We start from the raw sequence: 22,306 nt of genomic DNA, 5'->3' as shown, positions 1-22,306 counted from the left end.
ATCTTTAAAAAAAGAAAAAAGAAAATGTTCAGGTCCCTTAAGCCTTCTCCCAAATAAACTTCACCAGTTTCTTAAATAACATAATTTTCCAGACTCTTCATCCCTCCCTTCCTGCAGATGTCAACCTCCTAAACTGTGGTGCCCAGAAGTTAACGCAGTAGACCCTTGCCATGTGAGGAGTTATATCCGCATTCTAGAATTTGTTTGAAGTTTCGTGACATGCTTTTCTTGAGGCGCAAATTGGAATTCTACAGGCTTCAGTGGAGGAGTACATTCATTTATCATCCATGCACTCATTCAACAAATACTGAGTTGACATTTGTGCAGGAATAATCCCTGAGTGAGTGTAGCAGATTTTCAGTCACCTGCGTATGAGCCTAGCCCTGCTGTTCTCTACTCCGAAGCGCACCTACCTCTTGTGAGGGATTGGACAAGGATTCCCTGTGAGGGGCACCACGATGCCAGTATCCTGCTTTGCATGCCGTACTGCTTTATTCTTTTTCACAGTTATAGTGATGTATAATTGATGTACAGTACACTGCACATTTTTAACTGTATAATTTGATTAGCTTTTACATATGTATAAATCTATGAAATCTTCACAATCAAAATAATGAACGTATCCATCATTCCCAAAAGCTTCCTCATGACTCTTAGTTCCTCCTTCCCTACCCTCTCATCCTCCAGCCCATCCCCAGGCAACCTCTGATCTGCTTTCTGTCACTTAGTTTCTGTCATTAAGCCCTTTCTGCTTAGTTTGCATCTTCCAGAATTTTACACACGTGGAATCAAATGTACTCATTCTCTTTTGCCTGGCCTTTTTCATCTGGCATAATTATTTTGAGATTCATTCATGGTATTGTGTGTTTATAGCATTTTGTTCTTTTGACTGCTGAATAGTATTCCATTGTATGGATAGAGTACATTTTGTTTATTCATTCATCTGTTGACGGACATGTGGCTTGATTCCAGCTCCTGATTCTTCCGAGTAAAGCTCCTGTAAACATTTGAGCACAAATCTTTGTGTGGGCATATCTTTCGCCTCTATCGAGTAAGTATCTAGGAGTGAAATGGGAGAATCCTGTGAGAGATATATGTTTACTCTTTTAAGAAACTGCCAAATTGGTTTCCAAAGTGATTGTATCATTTTACATTGCCAGCAGCCATGAATGAGAATTATAGTGGTTCTTTTTTTTTTAAATAACTGTTAACAGTTTAGCAAATATCTTTTCAGACTCTCTAATGCACACGTGTATAAGCGTATTTTTATTGAGCTATAATTGACATGTACCATTATATTCATTTTAAGTATACAACATAATGATTCAATATTTCTATAAATTTCAGAATGATCACCACAGTAAGTACAGTTAACATTTATTACCACACATATAACAAATTTTTGTTCTTGCTATGAGGACTTTTAAGATCGATTCTCTTAGCAACTTTCAAATATACAATACAGGATGGTTGACTACAGTCAGCATGCTATATGTTCCATCCCCAGGACTTACTTATTTCATAAATATTTTATGGAAGCTTGTACCTTTTGACACTTTTCACCCATTTGCCTCACCTCCCCCCCCTGCTTCTAGCAACCACCAATCTGTTGTCTGTATCTGCATATTTAGTTTTTTGTTTTTATTTATTTATTTTTAGATTCCACATATAAGAGAAATGAGATAGTATTTGTCTTTCTCTGTCTGACTTATTTCATTTAGCATAATGTCCTCGAGGTCCATGTTGCAAATGGCAAGATATTCTTCTTTTACAGTTGTTCTTTATTCACAGTCATTCTTTATCACCTCAAACACTTCATATCATCCATCTTTTTAATTTTAGCCATCCTAGTGTGTGTGTGTATTGAGTATCATATTATGGTTTTAATATGCATTTCCCTAATGTAATGATATTGAGCGTATTTGCCGTCTGAAAATCTCTTTTGAGAAATATCCATTCAAATCTTTGCCCTCTTTTTATTGGGTTGCTTTTCTTCTTATTATTGCGTTATAAGGGTCTTTTATATATTCCAAATACAAGTCCTTTCTTGGATATATGCCTTGCAAACGTTTTCTCCAAGTCTGTGGCTTGCTCTTTAATTTTCGTAATAGTGACTTTGAAGAACAAGTTTTGAATTTCAATAAAGCCTAACTTGTTTGTTTTATCTTTTATACTTTGTACATTTTGTGTCCTATTTAATAAATATTTCACAAATCCAAGGTTACTAAGATTTTCTCCTATTTGGTCTGGAGGTTCTACAGGTTTAGGTCTTATGCCTATGTCCATCATCCATTTCAAGTTAATTTTTAGATATGGTGTGAGGAAATGTTCCAATTCCTTCTTCCTCCCCCCCATTTTTCTTTCTTTAGTCCTTCCTTCCTTCCTTTTTTTTTCTTTTTCCTTTCCTTTTCTTTCTTCTTTCTTTCTCTTTCCTTCCTTCCTTCCTTTCTCATTTCATTTTTTTCCTTCGTGTATGGTTATCCAATTGTTCTGTCACCATTTATTGAAAAGGTTGCCTTTCTCTACTGAATTGCCTTGCACATTTGTCAAAAATTAAATGCCCATTGTGGGTTTATTTCTGGACTACATTCTGTTCTATTGATCTATATGTTTTTTAATACTTTAACCACACTATTTTATATGCTATCTTTACAATGAGACTTAAAATGATATAGCCTAAATCCTTATTTTTCAAAGTTGTTTTGGTTATTGTAGGTCCTTTGCATTTTTGTATAAGTTTCAGAACCAGGTTGCCAATTTCTAGTTTTATGAAAGCTTGCTGGGATTTAACTTAGATTGCATTAAGTTTAGACTACTTGGGGATAACTTATGTCTTAATAATGTTGACTCTTTCAATCCATGCACATAATATATCTCTCCTTTCATTAAGTCTTTAATTTCTTTCAGCAATATTATATATTTTTAAGAGTACAGGTCTTGCACATCTATTGCCAAATTTATTCCAAAGTGTGTTTATTTTTACACTCTTGTAAATGGTACCATTTTTTAAACTTCCAATTGTTTGTTGCTAGTACCTATGAAAATGCAACTGATTTTTTATCAATGTTGTATCTTAAAACTTGCCAAACTCACTCATTAGTTCTAGTAATTTTTTAAATTATTTATTTTTTAAAAAAATTTATTTAAATTCAACTTAGTTAACATAATAGTGTATTATTAGTTTCAGGGGTAGAATTTAGTGATTTATCACTTGCATATAACACTCCGTGCTCATCACAAGTACCCTCCTTAATGCCCAGCACCCAATTACCCCACACCCCACCTACCTCCCCACCAGCAACCCTCAGTTTTGTTCTTCATAGAAGAGTTGCTTATGGTTTGCCTCCCTCTCTGTTTTTATCCTGTTTTATTCTTCTTTCCCTTCCCCTATGTTCATCTGTTTTGTTTCTTAAATTCTACATATGAGTAAAAGCATATGGTTTTTAATTATTTCTAAGGATTTTCTACATAGGTGATTATGTTGTAGGCAAACAAAGACAGTTTTACTTCTTCCTGCCCAATCTGCCTATTTCACTGACTAATACCTCCAACACAATCCTGAGTAGAAGGGGTGAGAGCAGACGTTGTTGTCTTATTCCTGATCCTAGGGGGAAAGCATTCCATTTTTTACCATAAAGTATGATTTTACCTGTAGGTTCTTTGTAAATGCCTTTTATCAGGTTGAGAATTTTGCTGAGAATTTTTTTTAGAAATGAATTTTGTCAAATGCTTTTTATGCATCTATTGAGGTGATTATATTGTTCCTTCTCTTTCTTTCTCTCTTTCTTTCTCTCTCTCTCTCTCTCTCTTCTTTCTTTTCTTTCTCTTTCTTTCTTCCTAAGTCTGTCAATACAGTGAATTACATTAATTTCTGTATGTTAAAGCAACTTTGTATTCCTAGGATAAACTCCACTTGACTATGATGTATTATCCTTTCTATGTATTATTGGATTCAATTTGCTAAAATTTTATTGAGAATTTTAAAGTCTGTTTCCATGTGGGGTATTTGTCTGTGGTTTTCCTTTATTGTAATGTATTTGTTTTGATATTAAGGTGATACTGGAGTCAAAAACTGAGTTGAGAACCCCATTTTCTGGAGAAAATTGTGTTTAGTATTAATTATTCCTTATATATTGGGTAGATTCGCCGATGAAATTACCTAGGCTTGGAGGGGTCTTTTTTTTTTTTTTTGTGAGAAGGCTTTAAACTGCCAATTCAATTTCTCTAGTCTCAAGTTAGTTTTGCCCCCAATACCCTGTGAGTATTCTATCTGATGCCTCATGTACTGAGGTTTTCCCACTCTAGCTGTTGGGAACATGAACTATTCCCAGCCTGTATGATCTCCACAAATTCCTACCTCTGCTCTCTTTGAGAGGTCCTTCTAGTCTCAGGTTATTTTCTCACACACATGAGCCAATCAGCATTTAGTTGACGACTCAAGGGGTACACTCTGTTGACTTCTGGGACTCTCTCTCTGTGAACTCTCTTCTCTCTGATCCACTGACCAATGAGTTTAAGTTACCTTGACCTCCTTGAACTCCCAACTCTATCTTCTCAATTTAGGGAGATTGCCAGCCTTTGTCTGGGTTCCCCCTCCCTGTATTGTGGCCTGAAAACTTTCTCCAGGCAGTACACCCGGCAACTGGAGAGGTCGCCTCTTTCTCAGTGATCACTTTCCTGTGCTGCTTGTTGTCCAATGTCTGAAAAAAAAAAGTTGTTTCATGTATTCTGTTCAGTGCTTTTGGTTATTTGAGGTGGGAAGATAAATCTGGTTTTTGTTAATTCATCTTGGCCGGAAACATCAATCCCTCCTGTGTTTCTATTAGTGTAGACTAAGAATGCTTTGATCCACTTTAGAAGTCAAGTTTTACTGAGCTTGCCATCTATCACAACCCATAGGGTTTTCATTTTTAACGTTCAAATTTGTAAAAAGTAAGCTCTCCCAGATCTTGTACTTATACAATTGATTGATCAACTTAAAGTCAGCTCTCACATTTACTCTGTTAAATTTTTTCATTTTGATTTTGGTCCTTGGCTCTTTTTGAATCTTGCGTCTACCATCCGTTCTACTGTCTATCTCACTATGAAATGAGTATTTGTCAGTACCAATTCTTCACGTTGATATAGGGGTTACAAACACAGTTCTTGTTTTCATGGAGTTGACATTTTGAGAGTGGGGGGAACACACAAGTAACAGATAAAAACAGATACACAATTTAATTATTTCGGATAGCAGTACATGCTATAAAGAACTGAATACTCTAGGCAGAGAATAACCAGGGTAGGGGAGTGGCTGCCTTAGCTTAGGTTTTCAGGGAAATTCTTTGTTATGGGTACTTGGTTGCAAAAAATAAAAGACAACTCTGCTTAACTGAAGCAGAAAATACATTTGGGGGAAGAATTTCAGGTAGCCAATAGCACTGATACATGGGCTGCCCAACTCAGCTTCAGCCGGACCAACAGGAGGTAAAACACAACGAAGATAGAATCACGTAGTAGTCTGCACACTAGCCCAATGTCAGCCAGCCCTGCCACTGGTAAGAACACCACCACTGGCCAACCATCACTGATGAACGCCCCAACCTTAGATACTGCCAGCATTCTCCTGTCCTCTCCATGGTGCCAGAGCGGCCATGAAAGCTGCAACTGTCCCTGCCCCTAGGCATCACCACTCTCCTGAGATTTGAAACCCGGGGTGAAGACCAGATGAGCTGCATTCGAGTCATGTGCCCATGTCTTAGTTTCCATAGGTAGGGAAAGAGAATATCTGACCCTGGGGAGTTTCCAGGGTGGGAGCCGGGAATGTTCAGTTGTTGGGTAGATAATAGACAATGTCTCTACAGCTTCCTTCAAAAGGTTACATTTGAAGCAATATCTAAATAATCAGCAGAGGCAGCCACATGAAGATCTGAAGAAAAAGGGGCACCTGGGTGTCTCGGTGGGTTAAGCATCCAACTCTTGATTTTGGCTCAGGTCATGATCTCAGGGTCGTGAGATCAGGCTCTGTGCTGGAGATTCTGACCCCCCCAAGCTCTCTCTCTCTCAAATAATGAATAAATAAATCTTTAAAAAATCTGAAGAAAATACATTATAGACCAAGAAAACAGCAGGAGTAACGACTAAAAAGGGGTTAACTTGGAGTTTGCAAGGGATATAAAGTTTCTGGATGGCTGGAACATAGTAGACAGGGGAAAAGAGACAACAGACAAGATCCAAGAGGTATCAGAGGACTGGCATGTATGACCCTAAAGATTATGGAAAGAACTTTGTATGGTATTTTTATTGCACTAAGAAACCATTGCAGGATTATAGGAAAGAAAGTGATACGACCCTTCCTGGTGGTGTGCACTTAAAATTAGAAGTATATATATATATATATCTTAGATTTTAAAAATGTTATAGCAACATTAAAGCATTTTAGGAAAAAAATTTTTTAAACTTTTATTTTTTTAAAATTTTATTTTATTGTTATGTTAGTTACCGTACTTTACATCATTAGTTTTTGATGTAGTGTTCCATGATTCATTATTTGCATATAACATCCAGTGCTCCATTCAATATGTGCCCTCTTTAATACCCATCACCAGGCTAACCCATCCCCCACCCTGCTCCCCTATAAAACCCTAAGTTTGTTTCTCAGGGTCCATAGTCTTTCATGGTTCGTCTTCCCCTCTGATTCCCCCCTTCATTTTAGGAAAAATAATTTTTAATTCTCTTCTGTTTTTTTAAAAGATTTTATTTATTTATTTGACAGAGAGAGAGATAGCAGATAGTGAGAGCAGGAACACAAGCAGGGGGAGTGGGAGAGAGAGAAGCAGGCTCCCCGCCCCCCGAGGAGGGAGCCCGATGTGGGGCTCGATCCCAGGACCCTGGGATCGTGACCTGAGCCGAAGGCAGACGCTTAACGACTGAGCCACCCAGGTGCCCTTAATTCTCTTCTATTGATACTCTTTTCATTTCTGCCTCTTCCCTCTGAATTTTGCCTATATGCACATTTAGTTTTATATCTCTGCCTATTGTATATAGACTTTTTTACATTGTATTCTGTTTACTGAATAGTATATACTCTACATTGTTCAACCTAGGGATAATGCAGTACTGCAAATTTGTCTTCACAAACATTCTTGAGGATGAACATTTAGGAATGAGATTACAGAGTCACAAGTTACAAAGTTTTACTTAAAATGCAATACGTATTGCCACAGAGCTTTCTGAAAGAGTTGCATTGATTTATAATGTTCCTGAAGTCCACAGGTATATTAGTTTCACTGGTTATATAACTGCTGATTTTGTAGCTGTAATTTTATCCAGGCTGTTCTCATTTTCATTTGTTTGATAACTACCGCCACACAAGTTCATTGAGGCCACAAGGAAGCAGGGGGTGGGACAGTAGGAAGAAGGGAAAGGGAAGGCTTTATTTCTCTGGCCCAGCCTCCACCTTTAGGGTTGTGAAACCACATCCCTCTCCTTTCCTTGAGATTCCTGATGTGTCCTACCAGTGGCATCTCCTCTCTTGTGGCTCCCATAGATGGTGGCTTCATGGCTGGCTCCACGCCTCAGCACATGGGTCTTCATGCCCTCCTCCCCCTCTATGACTGTCCATATGTCCTCTGCCTTATTTGGTAGGTAGCTGCTCCTCCCTTCTGTGCTTCCAGTGTTAAGTTACTGAAATGGGAAAAATTCCCACCACCCTCGCAGCCATCATGTTTGCTGCAAAGAGTGCTTCCTGGTGATCTCTGTTTTCTTACAGAGATTCAGTCATTCATTCATCTAACAACTAATCATTCAGTAGTGTATCCGTCACAACCTTGGCAGGAAACAGATGGCTCCTTCAAACTGGGTATCTGAGAAGAGCTTAATAAAGGGATTATTTGCAAATGTGGGCAGGAGTTAAGGAAACCAACAACGGATGACATAGTGCCCAGGAAAGGGCAAGAAATAGGTTCTGTTGCCATCTAAAGGGTCAAGAGGAGAGGGTGGTTATACAAAGCCCGCGGGAGTAGCTTGATGGAGAGGAGCTGTGCTTTGAGAAGAGGGGTGAGGGCAATCCATAGCAAACCAGAAGGGAGGACATCAGGGGAATACAGACCCCAGTTTCAGTCTCCTCCTTCCACCTGGCCGCAGCCTCCATTGGTTGAATCTGATCAGAGGCCATAAAGCACAAGAACCTCTTTAATGGACTCAGGAGTTGGAGGACACAGTGGCAGCACCAGTGCTCATGCAGATAAAACTCCTGGGATGAATGGCCTGAGCTTCCCATGACGACTGACATGAACAGGAATAAAGGCCATGCTGGGTTTGGTCTGGACGGTCTTAAGGCAAATAATGGCACTGAGGCTGCCAGTGTTTGGAGGGGATGGAGGGAAGAGTGACGGCCTTGTCCGGAGGGGGCAAAGTTCTTGTGCCATCTCTTAACTCGTCACGGTGAGGAGATATCTGGGGAGAGGCAGTGTTTTCCTGAACACAAGAGATCCAGGGGCTACTGTTAGACTCACAGCCCGGTCATACTGTTACTCTTCATTTTGCTGTGTTCAATCACCCCATGGCCTCCCACCACCCACTCACTGTCCCTCCATCAAGAATGTGCATGCCACTTATTTCGTAACTAGTAAGTACTGGTTCAAGGTGCTAGAATCCAAGGATGCGCGCTATGAACCTTCCACTCAAGAGACTTCCAATCTAGGATAGGGAGATCTCGCTATACATAAGCATAAAATTAGAATTCAAAGTAATCATCACAGTGAGAGAAATACACAGAGGATACTTTGGGGGCACAAAGGACGTCAGGGCACGCACCCTGGGGAGGTGAACATCTCCTCTGTGGGCAGGGATTCTCTGCTGAGAGCCTACTGTTGAATGGTGATACTCAGAGATTCTCCAAGACCCCCACTGCTCTGCAAAGTATGAACTTCCTTCCTGTGAATGTGTCTTTTAAATATATTGTGTATTTCTTCTTTGAGGAATTATTGTTTCTATTCGTGTTTTTTCTTAGAAATTTAAATCCAGCTTTTTAGTTATTATAGATAGCATTCTGTCATATTTGGTGCAAATCTTTTTCACAGCCTGATTTTTTTCCCTTTTAATGTTAGTGATGTTATTTTGCATTGTGTGGGTATTTTTAACGTTTGATTATTCAAACCTGTCATTTGTCAGTCTTTCTGTTTAGATTGTTTATGTTTCCTGGGGGGCACCTGGGTGGCTCAGTCAGTTCAGTGTCTGCCTTAGGCTTGGGTCATAATCCCAGGGTCCTAGGATTGAGCCGCACGTCCAGGTCCTTACTCAGCAGGGAGTCTGCTTCCCCCTCTCCCTCTGCCCCTCCCCCTGCTTGTACTCTCTCTTGCTATCTCCCTCTCAAATAAATAAAATCTTTTAAACAAATAGATCGTTTATGTTTCCTTATAGCTGAGAACATTATCACTCCTCTGTAGATCTACAAAGATTTTATTTTATTTTCTACAAGACTTTCATATAATTTTGAATTATTGAGCACTTTTAATCTACTTGAGAATAATTTTGCATGTCCTTTAACATGGGGGCACAAATTAATATTCCTCCCAAATATTTTAACGTTTTCTATACATCATCCAACTTACTACTAAAACTTTAGGCAAATCCAGAGCCAAGTCTGCCACCCAAACCATTAGAAGCTTCCTTTGGGACTTACACTAATCCATTAATCAATATCCTTGGTGATTCTCCCATAGATCATCCATTCAGTGTGTGTCTTTTGCATGGTAATTGCCTTATTCCTGCCATAGATGGTAAGTTCCATGAAGGCAGGGATCACCCACAGATCCCCACCACCTAACAAAATACCTTACACATTATTTATTTGGCACCATAAACATTTGTGGAATGAATAAATTTAAAAAAATAGAAATAATTAAATCCACCCACTGGTTTAATACTCATCTTCCTATAAGTCCACAAGGAAAACACGAAAGGCTCTCAAAATCTGACTTACATAATTTCCCGGACACATTAATCTTATCAAAAGAGAAAATTAGGTTAGGCTCAATGTATCCCTAGTGGGTGCATTCTGACTGCTCTCTTGTCTGAGCACTCACAAAACATCTGCTTCATAATCCTTTCTAGAACCTTGTCTAAAATCATCAGCAAGCCTCTAGATTTCCAGAACCCATTTTCACCTTGCCCTCACCCCTTTTTGAAGATGAGAACAGGGACCGTGTCTTATTTGGTTTGGTTTCCTCTCTGCTAAGCAGCATTCTGAAAAATAAAAAGTAATTGCTTAGTAAGTGTTTTAATAAATGAATGAATGAAAAATAACTGGTTATTATCCACTAAAATCTTCTAGGCAGCTTAAATGAAATTATTCAAATAAACATGTAATGTTGGGTAATGCACGCCAACAAACCAGCCCTGTTCTGTGCTTCTTTTAGGTGTGATGTAGAGGCAGCTTTGAAAGTGCTCATTGTCCCAGAAAGGATTCACGAGGAGGCAAAAACAGTGAGCTAGTCCCCGAAGGGAGTTCTGACATCCGGGAAAAGTGCTTCCTGGTCAGTGTGGCAATCCTCAAGTCTAGATTCTTGGAGCAAGATGTGGCCCAGGTTGGGTAATGTTTGCAGAGATATGGCTTCAATTCCAATTTGCTGTTGTTTTGAGGACTTTTATTTTATGCCCTTGCCAATAAAAAAAGAAAGAAAGCAAATTTGTGTGTGTCACAATTTCTTCTCAGGTCTGACCACAGGTGCAAGAGTCCAAGTTGAATCACTAGGTCTTTGGATGTGCAGCAAGAGTATTCTTAAAACAAAATGAAATGTTAGCAAGTCATCTGCCTTTAATATTTTAACTTAATTCTTAAAGTTATTGCACATGGATGGCGTTCAGTACCATTTGTCATAAAGCAGAATCAAGCTAATGTTACTGAAGGTCAGGAGGAAAGTCCTCCAGTTTAATGAAGCAGCAATATTAAATTGGAATGAGTAAATTTGTATTGGAGAATCTGATAAGCAATGCCCAATCTAAGGAGAGGCATGAATGCAAGGCTAAGGCTACGTTCTGTAATGATGTGTTCTAACCAAGATGATCAGTGCCCTCCATTGGCCTGGAGACTTATTGGCATGGGTCAAAAGAAGTGGGTACTCAGAGCAAGCTTTCCACTCCGCAGGTGATCCGCAGCAGGGGGCAAGAGAGGGACTTGCTTGCTCACTTGCTCCCTCCACGCCTCCCTGGAGGGCTGCTACCAAAACAGGGGGCCCATGGGTTATAGTTTGCTGACACCTGCCCTATACTTTCCACCTTTTTGAATAATGTTCCTTGATCCTCCTCTGGCTGACACCTGGCTCTCCCTGAGGCCATGTCTTCCCCTGTAGCCCTCTCAGGTGGTCGGGTAGTTATTTACTCCTCACGCTATGGAGCCAGAGGTGAAACAGGTGTTCTCCATGCTCCACTTTGTTGCTTTGAGCCTGTGCTCCCTCAAGGAAAAAAAAAGCCTCAGCTTTGAACCTCACTCGTCACCACCACCTAGTTTCAGCTCTCTACCACCCCTCACTCCTTGAAGATTTTAGCAGCCAATTCACTATTAGTGTCTTTTAAAATAAGTCCGGTTATTATTCATGTGAGGTCAACAACCAATATTCTTTCCAGGATCCTGGCTTTTTGGTTCCTTCATCTCCTTTCTCCAATGGCTTTGTCCTCCCTTCGAGCTCGGCTATTCACTTCTACAGTCATACCTTCAACATTCTCATTACAAATAATTGCAACACACCCAAAGTTAATTTCAGACATCCCACCTTTCTTACCCACCCCCTTATTATCTTTTGAGCTTTTTCCCTCTGGTACCCCAACACAATCTTTCTATATCACCAGGACTTTAATCCAATGCTTTTATCACCTTCTACTTTTCCACCCCCTTGATGTGCTCTCTCCCATCCCCATTCAGTTAAAATTCAGTAGCCTGTCGTTATAACCATCCCTTTGCATGTAGACTTGACTCCCTTGCCCCTCTCTCCCTTGTACTGGCTTGACTAAACCAAAACCCTAGTGAAATTTCAAGTCTATTGGTTGCTTATACTCTCACAGCATGGCCAGACTAACACCCAAACATGCTGACCGATTTCACTTTAAATTCATTGTCATTAACCTCAAGTGGTCCTTGATATTGCCTGGTACTCATCCTGATTCCATCACTTTATGTTCCTAGGCAGCCAGTTCATGTCTTCTATCTCTGTAAACCTCCAACATCTCCTCCCCCATCTTTGCCCTCAGCTGATGGTGCTATTTCCTATGTCACTGAGAAAACAGAAGTGATTTTCCCCAATACCACATCCAACCACTACCTGCCTGTGCCCATATAGTCTACCGTTAGGTCCTATCCTGTCTGACCTACCCAAGGACATTAACCCAGCAAGTGTCCTGTTCTTCCTTGAGCAACATCAACTGTCCCCTCTCTACTGAATAATTCTCATTAGTGTACAAGCATGTTGTTATTTTCCCATTTGAAAAAAAAAAAAAAAAAAAACCTCTCACGACTCTACTGTATCCCATTTATCTCTTTCCTTGACAGCAAAACTTAAGACTTGGCTATTTTCACTGTGTGCAGTTTCTCCCTTAAACCCACCTTCTCCCACCACCACTTCACCAAAACTGCTCTTATCAAGTCACCAGTGACTCCACACTACTCAGGTCCAACGGGCGGTGCCTGGTCCTCATCTAATTGATCCCCCATCACCTTTTCTATCTGTGTATGCCTGGGGAGTCCACAGTAGACTGTGTGTCTGAAGAACAGAATGGGGTTCTGGTTTTATGAAATTAAATTTGTAGAATATGAACAAACCCATCTATAAGAATGTGTCGTGTAGCTACTCACCCATCTGCCTTCTCTGAGTTAACGATGATTTATGACAGAGCAGTAGTAAGGAATGTTAATTGGCTTCATTTTAGTATACTTAGATTTCTTGCCAGGGACTGTGGATTGATAGGGGGAAAGCTTTAAGGAACACTGACACTTTTGTTTTCCAACCAAAACAGCTCTTCCACTCTTCCATCTCTTTCAGTATTTAGAGTCACAGAATAGTGTTAGACTTGGAGTGTTCTTACAGAACAACTATCCAACTTTTCATTTGATAGAGAAAGTCCAGAAAGGCTAAATGACCTTCCCAGAGCCTCACAGGCCATTAGTGACCTATTTGAAATAAAACTTCCCTCCAAGTTCAATAACATTTCTATCACACTTGCTGCTGATCTCCTTCCTCACAGTTCCCTCAATAGCCACATTCTGTAGAGATACTGTCCATTCAGTTTCCAAGGAATCCTGTTATTCTCTTGGACTGTGCAGGTCTTTAAGTCTGGCATCCTTTCCAACATACTTGCAGCTGATAGGTTTTCTAACAGTTCTTTCAATGCGTCCGTTCTGTACTGATATATGAACCCAATATACTTGCAGCTGATAGGTTTTCTAACAGTTCTTTCAATGTGTCCATTCTGTACTGATACATCTCATTCACTTTGTAGGGAGCCCTATAGTGCTCCTGGATGGTTTGGGATCTTTGGTTCCATCAACGAACATACTTCATTTATCAGGGCTAAATCTGACAGTGGCTTTGATTTGTTGCTTTGCTCTCAAGCTGTAAGAGAGATATGTTTGGCAGAATCCCAGAGTGCATTCCAGGGCCAAACAGAACTTAAAGATGTTCTTGATTGTGCAACCGTTCCTAACATAAAATCCTAGAGTGGTGGCTTGTAGAGTCAAATGCAGTTGCAGTGCTCCTGTTTCCATACCGGAGGGAGCCCTCTGGCCTCTGAACTCCTTGACTTTGTGACAGGCTCCTGAGCTGGCTGAGTTGTTTTGCAACTAAATTGTTTTTGTATTTATATGTATAGTCCAGAAAATGGAAGGAGAAATGAGACAGTTCCCCTCCCCAAACACACAAATGACAGACCTTTTAGGACAACAAGAAGCAAGGACACTTCAGTGAGATAAACTAGTTCCAAGAACAAAAGAAAACTTGCTGAGAGGCATTACCATACCTAAAGAAGGACTGTATCAATGTTTTGGGGGCTCTTAATAGCAGCCATAATGAAAATGAACACTTACCTTTGTGCCAAATACTATTCTGGACTCTTTATACGTATTGCATTATATGAATTACATTTTATCATCATAATTCTATAAAATAGACACTACTGTGGATGGGAAACCTGAGACACACAGAGATTAAGTAGCTGCCAAGTTCACACAGCTAATACAATGATAGGACAAGATTTGAACCAGGTCCTTACTCCAGAGTCTTCACCCTTAACCACTGTATATGCTGGCTTTCTGGAAGCCACAAATAGGAGAATTAGTGTCCACTCTTGGCAGAGCCAGATGAGGACCTTGGGCCAAACTATATTTCCCTCTGACCCTACTGGCCAGGCCATCCCTTCAGTGAAGAAGACGTCCTCGTGCTATCTCAATGAGGGAGCGATTCTTAATAGCATCCATTCTTCTGAATCTCCATTTTTAAATTAACTTTAAGACTATAATTTGGCCTCTCACACAGCTCATCCTACAAAGGGAGAATGCAAAGGAACCATGGGCATTCTAGTTTTTTGCTCAGACTCTGTGGGGTTTGGTTCACATGAATCTGACAGTTCCTCTGAATTCACCCTGTGGATGCTGACAGATCAGATGCAAGGCTAAGAGCCAGAGGCCCCAATGTAGTGAGTACCACCCTGGGCAGATCCGGGTGCTGATTTCTCCTGGAAACTGCAGACATCTTGGCATCACAAACCCTTTCCTTTGAAGCTTCAACTGTTCTATCTACCTTATTAGATTGGTGGCTTCTTGATGGAAACTACCATGTTTTAGATGTCTTGGTATTCCTAACACACTGGAAAGTCATTGCCCTGCCCACTCCCTTAGGAAATTTCAGTGTTCTTCAGGTGACTTCCAGCCATCAGAACTGCATCTCTGTGCTGAGGGCTTCCCCCGCGCCCAGAACAGCAGAAGGCACACAGCAGGCTGGAATCACCTGGTAATTAATCTACACCCCTCCCAGTAGTCTTCCACCAATGAGTCTTGGGAATAGGTGTATAAATACCCCAAGCGCTCGCCTCCCTTGGGAGGGATAATGCTGAGGTCCTATACCCCCCCCCCCATTTTCCGGCAGGATTAAGTTTCAATCACACGGGCGCCTGGATGGCTCAGTCATTAAGCATCTGCCTTCAGCTCAGGTCATGATCCCAGGGTCCTGGGATTGAGCCCCGCATCGGGCTCCTGGCTCAGCGGGAAGCCTTCTTCTCCCTCTCCCTCTGCCTCTCCCCCTGTTCATGCTCTCTCTCTCTCTGTATCTCTGTGTCTCAAATGAATAAATAAAATCTTAAAAAAAAAAGTTTCAGTCACACACTTGTGTCTAGCTTAATGACACAACCTTATTGGCTGCTTCCCAATCCCCATCTCCTCTAGAGCCTCCAGGTCCTGGAATCTGTGTTTCAGAGTCTGCTGTGGTGGAAACCCAAAATATAAGACAAAGGGCAAAGGCAATAATGGTTACAGAACACTCATCGTGGCCAGCATCGTGCTAGGATTGTGATAGGTATGACCTTATTTACTCCTCTCCACAGCAATGGGAAATAGGGAGCTCTTTCATAGATGAGAAATCTGCAGTGTTCACAGTCACGTAGCTGCACAGCAGGGCAAGCTGGACACTGAATACTCACCATTCTTTTTGGCCTGATGGCCATCCTGTTTCCATCCAACCCTGTGGCTCAGTCCAGGGCTTCACATTCTGGAAAAAAGACTCAAAAATGTGTGAAATCAATTTGTTGATATTTCTGGATTAGCCGCTGATGATTTGTCATCTATTACCTATTCTGTGGATAGATCAGTAACAATAAAACATGTATCAACTTAAGCAAGTGTTTTCAAAACACCTTTTTCTTCTCTGTTCTGTCTCTTTTCATGGAGATTGAGACTGGGCCAAAGTTAAGCCAGGGAGCAGGCATGACTCATTAACAGCCTGCTCAGCAGGCTGGGCTGTAAAACTCTGCATACCAACTGAAGACAGACACAGAGGCAAGAAAAGCAGGAAAGCAGCAGGGGGGTCAAGACCAGGGCCCAAACCTACAGACCTTGTTTCTTTCCCACAAAAAATATTTCGGAGCTACTGTGTGGACATAACCTTAAGAACTCCCCAGAGAAAGGCAGCTAGCTCAGTGAAGGTTTGGTGTCCTCTCATGTTTGGCGAGGAAGTGGCCAGATTTCTGTTTTTGTGGCCTCCCAGGAAAACTGTAATTTTTCCCCCCCCAAATATCTCTTCAGGGTCAGTCTACCGGTCTTTACTGGTACGTACGTACATAGAATATAAAGTTCAGAACATGTTCTTGTCCTCAAAAAGTTTAGGGTCTAACAGCAGAATTCACCAAGCTGATTCTTCAGTTGAACGAAATGTCCCCCCTGTCTCCATTGTCATGCCTCTCCTGGATCTCAGAACAGAGTGACTCCCTTAATCACTCAAGGACAGAACATTGCCAGTTCTGCAAACTTCTCAGGGATAATTTAGTTAGCGTCTAGCTTCTAGACAGGCCTCAACTCTGAAGGTAAGACAAGTGGTGTTGAATAGGGGCTCTCCATACAGATCACCTATGAAGACCCTCCCTCTTGATATGATGAGAGAGATTGTCTGTTAGGGAGTAATTGTCCTATAGCCACTATTGATTAAACACTGAGAAACATGCTTAGGTTGCATTTGCTGTCAACCAAACTAGCGATGGCTCTGTGTCTTCCTATAAATTCTTCTTTTCCAGCTGGGCTTTTTTGTGGTTTAGTATTAAAATAGACACTTCCTAATTAGACAGATCTCTGTCATGAGGATCAATTTGAGAACTTCTGTGGTATTTTCATATTAGATATCTCTTCACAAATCAGCCCTGTGCTCTCCCAGCTTTTCTAAATCATAACTCACTGAATAGCTCCTTAAGCAGGCAACAGCCTCATAACTAGTAATTAGTGTCCTGTCAGCTGATATCAGCAGCATTAGTTTTTAGCTGCTGACATCAGCAAGTCCATCATATACTTAACGCTATAGCTACTCATAATTGTGATGAATACATTTGAAATACCCAATTAATAAGAAGATTTTTTTTTAAAAGAAAACCGTGTTTGGATGAAAGTATATAAAACAAATTAAAATAAGAATTATAAGCCAAATTTCAGCACAAAAACAAGTCTGTAAGAGTCCACAGTCCTAGACAGTCTTCCAAGCTCTGGCACAGAGCTATCATAAATCCACAAACAAGTCTGCTCTCTTCTGATTAGAGGATGGAGTTGTTTGGTCAAGGTTATAGAGAACATCTGTTTTAATGACAGAAGTCAGTAGAAGAGCAGTACTGTGAGCCTCTCCATAATTTTTTTATTCACTGATGGTTCCGGAAAGAGTGATCTTTTGTTTTTTTCCAAATATTTTTTGATTAAAAATAAAGCAAAATAAATAGTTGACTCTTATTCTGAAGGAAGAGCACTACCATGTGAAGCGTGCATTTATTTGAAAAATTCAAAATTGAAATTTCATAATGTTAACATTATCTGAACAATAGCTGTATGTATAGCTTTCAAAGGAGTTACAAATTAATGTGACCAAAATACAGAATAAGAAAAATAGAATCATTCTGAAGAAATTAAATATGAAGAAAAATACCTATTTTGTTAGAAAAGCTATTTTATGCCTAGGAAATAATCTGGGAATAATGACTTTCTTTAAGAAACATACTTCATCTGTTATTTAACTTCTTCTATTCCCCCCAAATACTATCAAAGTGACATCTATTTTTAGACTTTGTTCTGAGGTTTCGCACCAAATTGATGATTGCTACACCTGCAAAGCCTTACCTATCAAATTGAGTTAGCATGAGCCAGATCGCAATTGCAACTAAACTTATCAACCTCCAGGAAACTCAGCCTGCTGCCACCAAAATACAAGAGCTAAGATTTAATAAAAGAATCCTAAACAGGTAACATTTTTCTTTCTCCACAATTTAAGGCAGTGTTTGTTCATCATACAGAAATGGCAAATATGCATGTTGGAAATTCAGAAAACAAATACGTCAGGAAGCATTTTATGCATCATTTAAAATTATATTTAAACAGTTCCCTGGCTGTAAATTAAAGAAAGGAGAAATTATGTGCCTAAGCTTTCATAAATGTCATATACCAAATTCATAGAAATTAATAAATACAAATCAAATACAATTTATCTTTTTTTTTATTAAATAAAACAGTAATTCACTAAGTCCAAATGAGAGTTATAGATACCAACACATTATTACAGGGACAAAAACACTGTATTACTAGAAATGTTAGTAACACATTAGATGTGTTGCTCAAATGAACAGGAATAAATTAGAAATAGCATGTATATTTTATGACATGTTGATAGTTTTTCTTCCTTGTTTAATCCACCCCTCTTTTCTTGTAGTTTAACCCTTCCCCTGGGGCGACGAATGCTATCTGTTCACGTCACAAACCAGTTCAGGATGATGCGATGGCTAATAAACCTGGGGCAATGGATAATAAGGAATATTTACATACTTGGGCAAGATTGAGGAATAAAATATTGATCCTTCACTAGCCTTTTTGTTTATTGACCTGTACAGACTTCTAAGCCTGCTGACATTTATGAAAAGAGAGTCTGGCCAAGGGGACAGTTTGTAATGGTGGTTTGTAATTATCTGCCATGGGTTGTACCCAGGGATCTCTATGTGCTCCACGGGCTAGTGCCAACTAGACTGGACAGTGAGATGAAGTGCTGAGATGAGAAAGGCCCAGAGATGTAGGTTATTTTCTTTGTTAAAAAGCAGAGTTTTGGGGTGCCTGGGTGGCTCAGTTGGTTAAACGTCTGCCTTGGCTCAGGTCCTGGGATGGAGCCCCTCATCCAGAATCCCTGCTCAGCACGGAGTCCGCTTCTCCCCTCGCCCTCTGCCCCGCCCCTCCACTTGTGCTCTCTCTCGCGCGCGCGCACGCTCTCTCTCTCAAATAAATAAATAAAATCTTAAAAAAAATAAAATTAAATTAAAAGCGGGGTTTTTTCAGGTCATTAAATTTATGTTTGTTAAAATTTAGAAAATACAGAAATAGATTTAAAAGTAAAAATCACTGATTAACGACTCAGTTAACAACCACTGTTAAATTTTGATGTGTTTCTTCCTAGTCTTTAAAATATATATAAGACAAAATTTGAAGTATATCTTATATCCTTCTTTTATGTGTGGGCATATTTCATCTTATTAGGTGTTCCTCAAACACATGTTTTTTATTGGCTACTTAGTATTTATGTACTGTTACATAAAATATGTGTGTGACTTGGTATTCTATGTACTGTTACCTATTGAGTCATCCCCTGTCGTTGACCATCTAGGTTGTTTCCAGTTCTTTAACGCTCTATGTAATGCTATAACAAAAACATCCTTGCTTGTACATTCTTGTGTGTGTCTTTGATTATTTCCTCAGGATAACTCCCTGTTATGGGAGTGCTATTGTTACATATTGCCAAATTACTTTTCAAAAAATGTGATACTGATTCACATGGCTGACAGTGATTTAGGGTAAAATTTAATTGTAGCTTTGCTGGCACTCAATTTTATATGCTGAAAAAAATAAATGAAAATTTAAATTAAATTGATATTTCTTTTCCATTTTAATTTATAGTTCTATAACAGAGGAATTCTGAAGCACTATTTCAGTAGTTTTATCATATTTATAAAGATACACATGATGATTAAGAAATAGAAAAAATAGCAAAGATACCTATCTAGATATAAACATAGACAATCATTTAAAACTTTTTAACATTTCTGATATATATGGATATTATGTACATGTGAAATTATACTGTACATAATATTTTATAAACTTTTTCATTCAACCAAATATTGAGTCATCATTCTGTATTGGATAAATATAAAGCATTATTTTACATATTTGCATAGGAATTCATTTTGTACTAACATTTGCTTAACTAGTTCCCTAGTCGTGGGCATTTGGGTAATTTTGAAAAAACGGAACCTTTTGATACGCTTTCTTTTTCTTGATTTTGAAATACCTTACAATTTATGGGCGCCTGGGTGGCTCAGTTGGTTAAGCGACTGCCTTCGGCTCAGGTCATGATCCTAGAGTCCCTGGATCGAGTCCCGCATCGGGCTCCCCGCTCAGCGGGGAGTCTGCTTCTCCCTCTGACCCTCTTCCTTCTCATGCTCTGTATCTCTCATTCTCTCTCTCTCTCAAATAAATAAATAAAATCTTAAAAAAAATGAAATACCTTACAATTTAAATATTTTAAATAAAAGATTTCAAGCATACATGAAAGTATAAAGAATGATATAATGAACACTTCTATGCCTAGCACTGAGTTTTTAACAAATCCCAACATTTTGTCATAGTTAGATCCAACCTTTTCTTAAAATAAATAAAACAATATAAATATGGTTAAAGCTTTCTGTGTATCCCTTTCCAACCATATCACTTTTATTCTTTCCCTGAAGAAAAACTGTTGTATGGCATTCCCATGAATAGTTTTATAATGGATTATACCTGTAATTACATAGTATACAACATAAACAACACATAGCCTTGGTTTTTATTTGTTGTTGTTCTTAGACTTTTAAATAAATATTATTATACTCTGTATATTCTCTAGCTTACTTTTTTCAGCATTCTTCTTTTTAAGCTTTATCCACATTGAAACATGGAGCTTTAGGTCATTCATTTTCACAGCTGCACAGTATTTCACTACATGACTATATTTGACAATTTACACAGTTGCTCTTATATACTGGAGGTAATTTAGGTGGTTTCCAATATTTTTTCTACCACAAACAATACAGCAATAAATTTCTTGTACATTACTCCTTGTGTAAGAATTCTCTCCACTAAAGAATATTTCCTAGAAATGGAATTACTGGATGGTAAAGTGTAAGCATCTTAACTTTGCCACTCAAGTTGTTTTTGTACCCCTGACAGTAACACAGGAGAGTCTCTGTTAGAGTCAGACTTTTTATTCTTTCCAATTCAATAGGTACGAAATGGTATCTCATTTTTATTTTCACTATCCTGATTATTAGTAAGGTTGACCATCTTAATATATGCTTATTGCTCATTCAGTTTTCTTCTGAAAATTGTCTGTTTATATCTTTTGCCCATTTGTCCATTGGATTGCTTGTCTTACTAATTTTTCATGAGTTTGATTGATGGCAAATGTCTTCTAGTCTATAGTTTGTCTTTTTACATCTGTTGGGGTTTTGTTGTTATTGTTATGCAGTTGTTCTTGCTCTTGATGTTAAATTTTATCATTTTTTATTTTTTAAAGATTTTATTTATTTATTTGAGAAAGAGAGTGTGCACAAGCAGGGGGGAGCAGTAGATGAAGAGAGAGAAGCAGGTTCCCTGCTGAGCAGGACCCTGGATCATGACCTGAGTCGTAGTCAGATGCCTAACTGACTGAGCCACCCAGGTCCCCCTTGATGTTAAATTTTAAAATTAAGATGTCATCACATTGATCAATATTTCTTTACAGTTTGGAATCTTATGTCTTATCTAACAAATCCTTCCCTACACTTATTTGTTATAATAAAACTTTCATATTTTTTTAAAATATTGCTTTTCACGTTTAACTCTGTAATTCATCAGAATTGTGTGTGTGTGTGTGTGTGTGTGTGTGTGTGTGTGTGTGTGGTGTGAAGTAGGACTCATTTCTTTTCCATACAAATTGTGGTAGCACAACTTATCAAATATTGATATTAATTTGTGATGCAACATTTATCCTACCCCAAGTTTTTCATAATCCAATTTTTGGGTGTTTATATTTTGTTTCAACACTTGTCTCTCCATGCCCTAATGTTACATTTTCTTAAATATTCCTGTCAAATATTGGGTCAGGATTCTCCCATTTTGTTGTTTTAAAATTTATTTTGGTTCATTTTTGCCCTCTACTCTCCCAAATAAATTTTAGGATTAGCTTGTCATGTTCTGTGAAAAACTCTATTGTGGTTTTCACTGGAGTTGTATTTACTTTTTAGATGAATTTGGAAGAAATTGAGTTCTTACTATATTAAGTCTTCTTATCCACATCGCATTTCACGTTTTTTCAAGTCTTCTTTCATGTTCTTCAACAAATCTTTTGTAAATTGTAAATTCAAAATGTCTTATATACCTTTGTTATACTTATTCCTAAGTACTTACAGTTTTTATTAATTTTAGAAATGATCTTGTTTACCATATTTTCAAATTCATTATTACTTATGTATAGAAATTCTATAGAGCTGTATTTTCATCTTATATCTACTGTATTTGGCATAGGCCAGATTCTCTTTT

The sequence above is a fragment of the Zalophus californianus genome, chromosome 2, assembly GCF_009762305.2.
Source record: "Zalophus californianus isolate mZalCal1 chromosome 2, mZalCal1.pri.v2, whole genome shotgun sequence".
Taxonomy (NCBI): Eukaryota; Metazoa; Chordata; class Mammalia; order Carnivora; family Otariidae; genus Zalophus; species Zalophus californianus.
The sequence above is the reverse complement of the archived record's forward strand: the minus strand, read 5'-3'. Positions refer to the sequence as shown.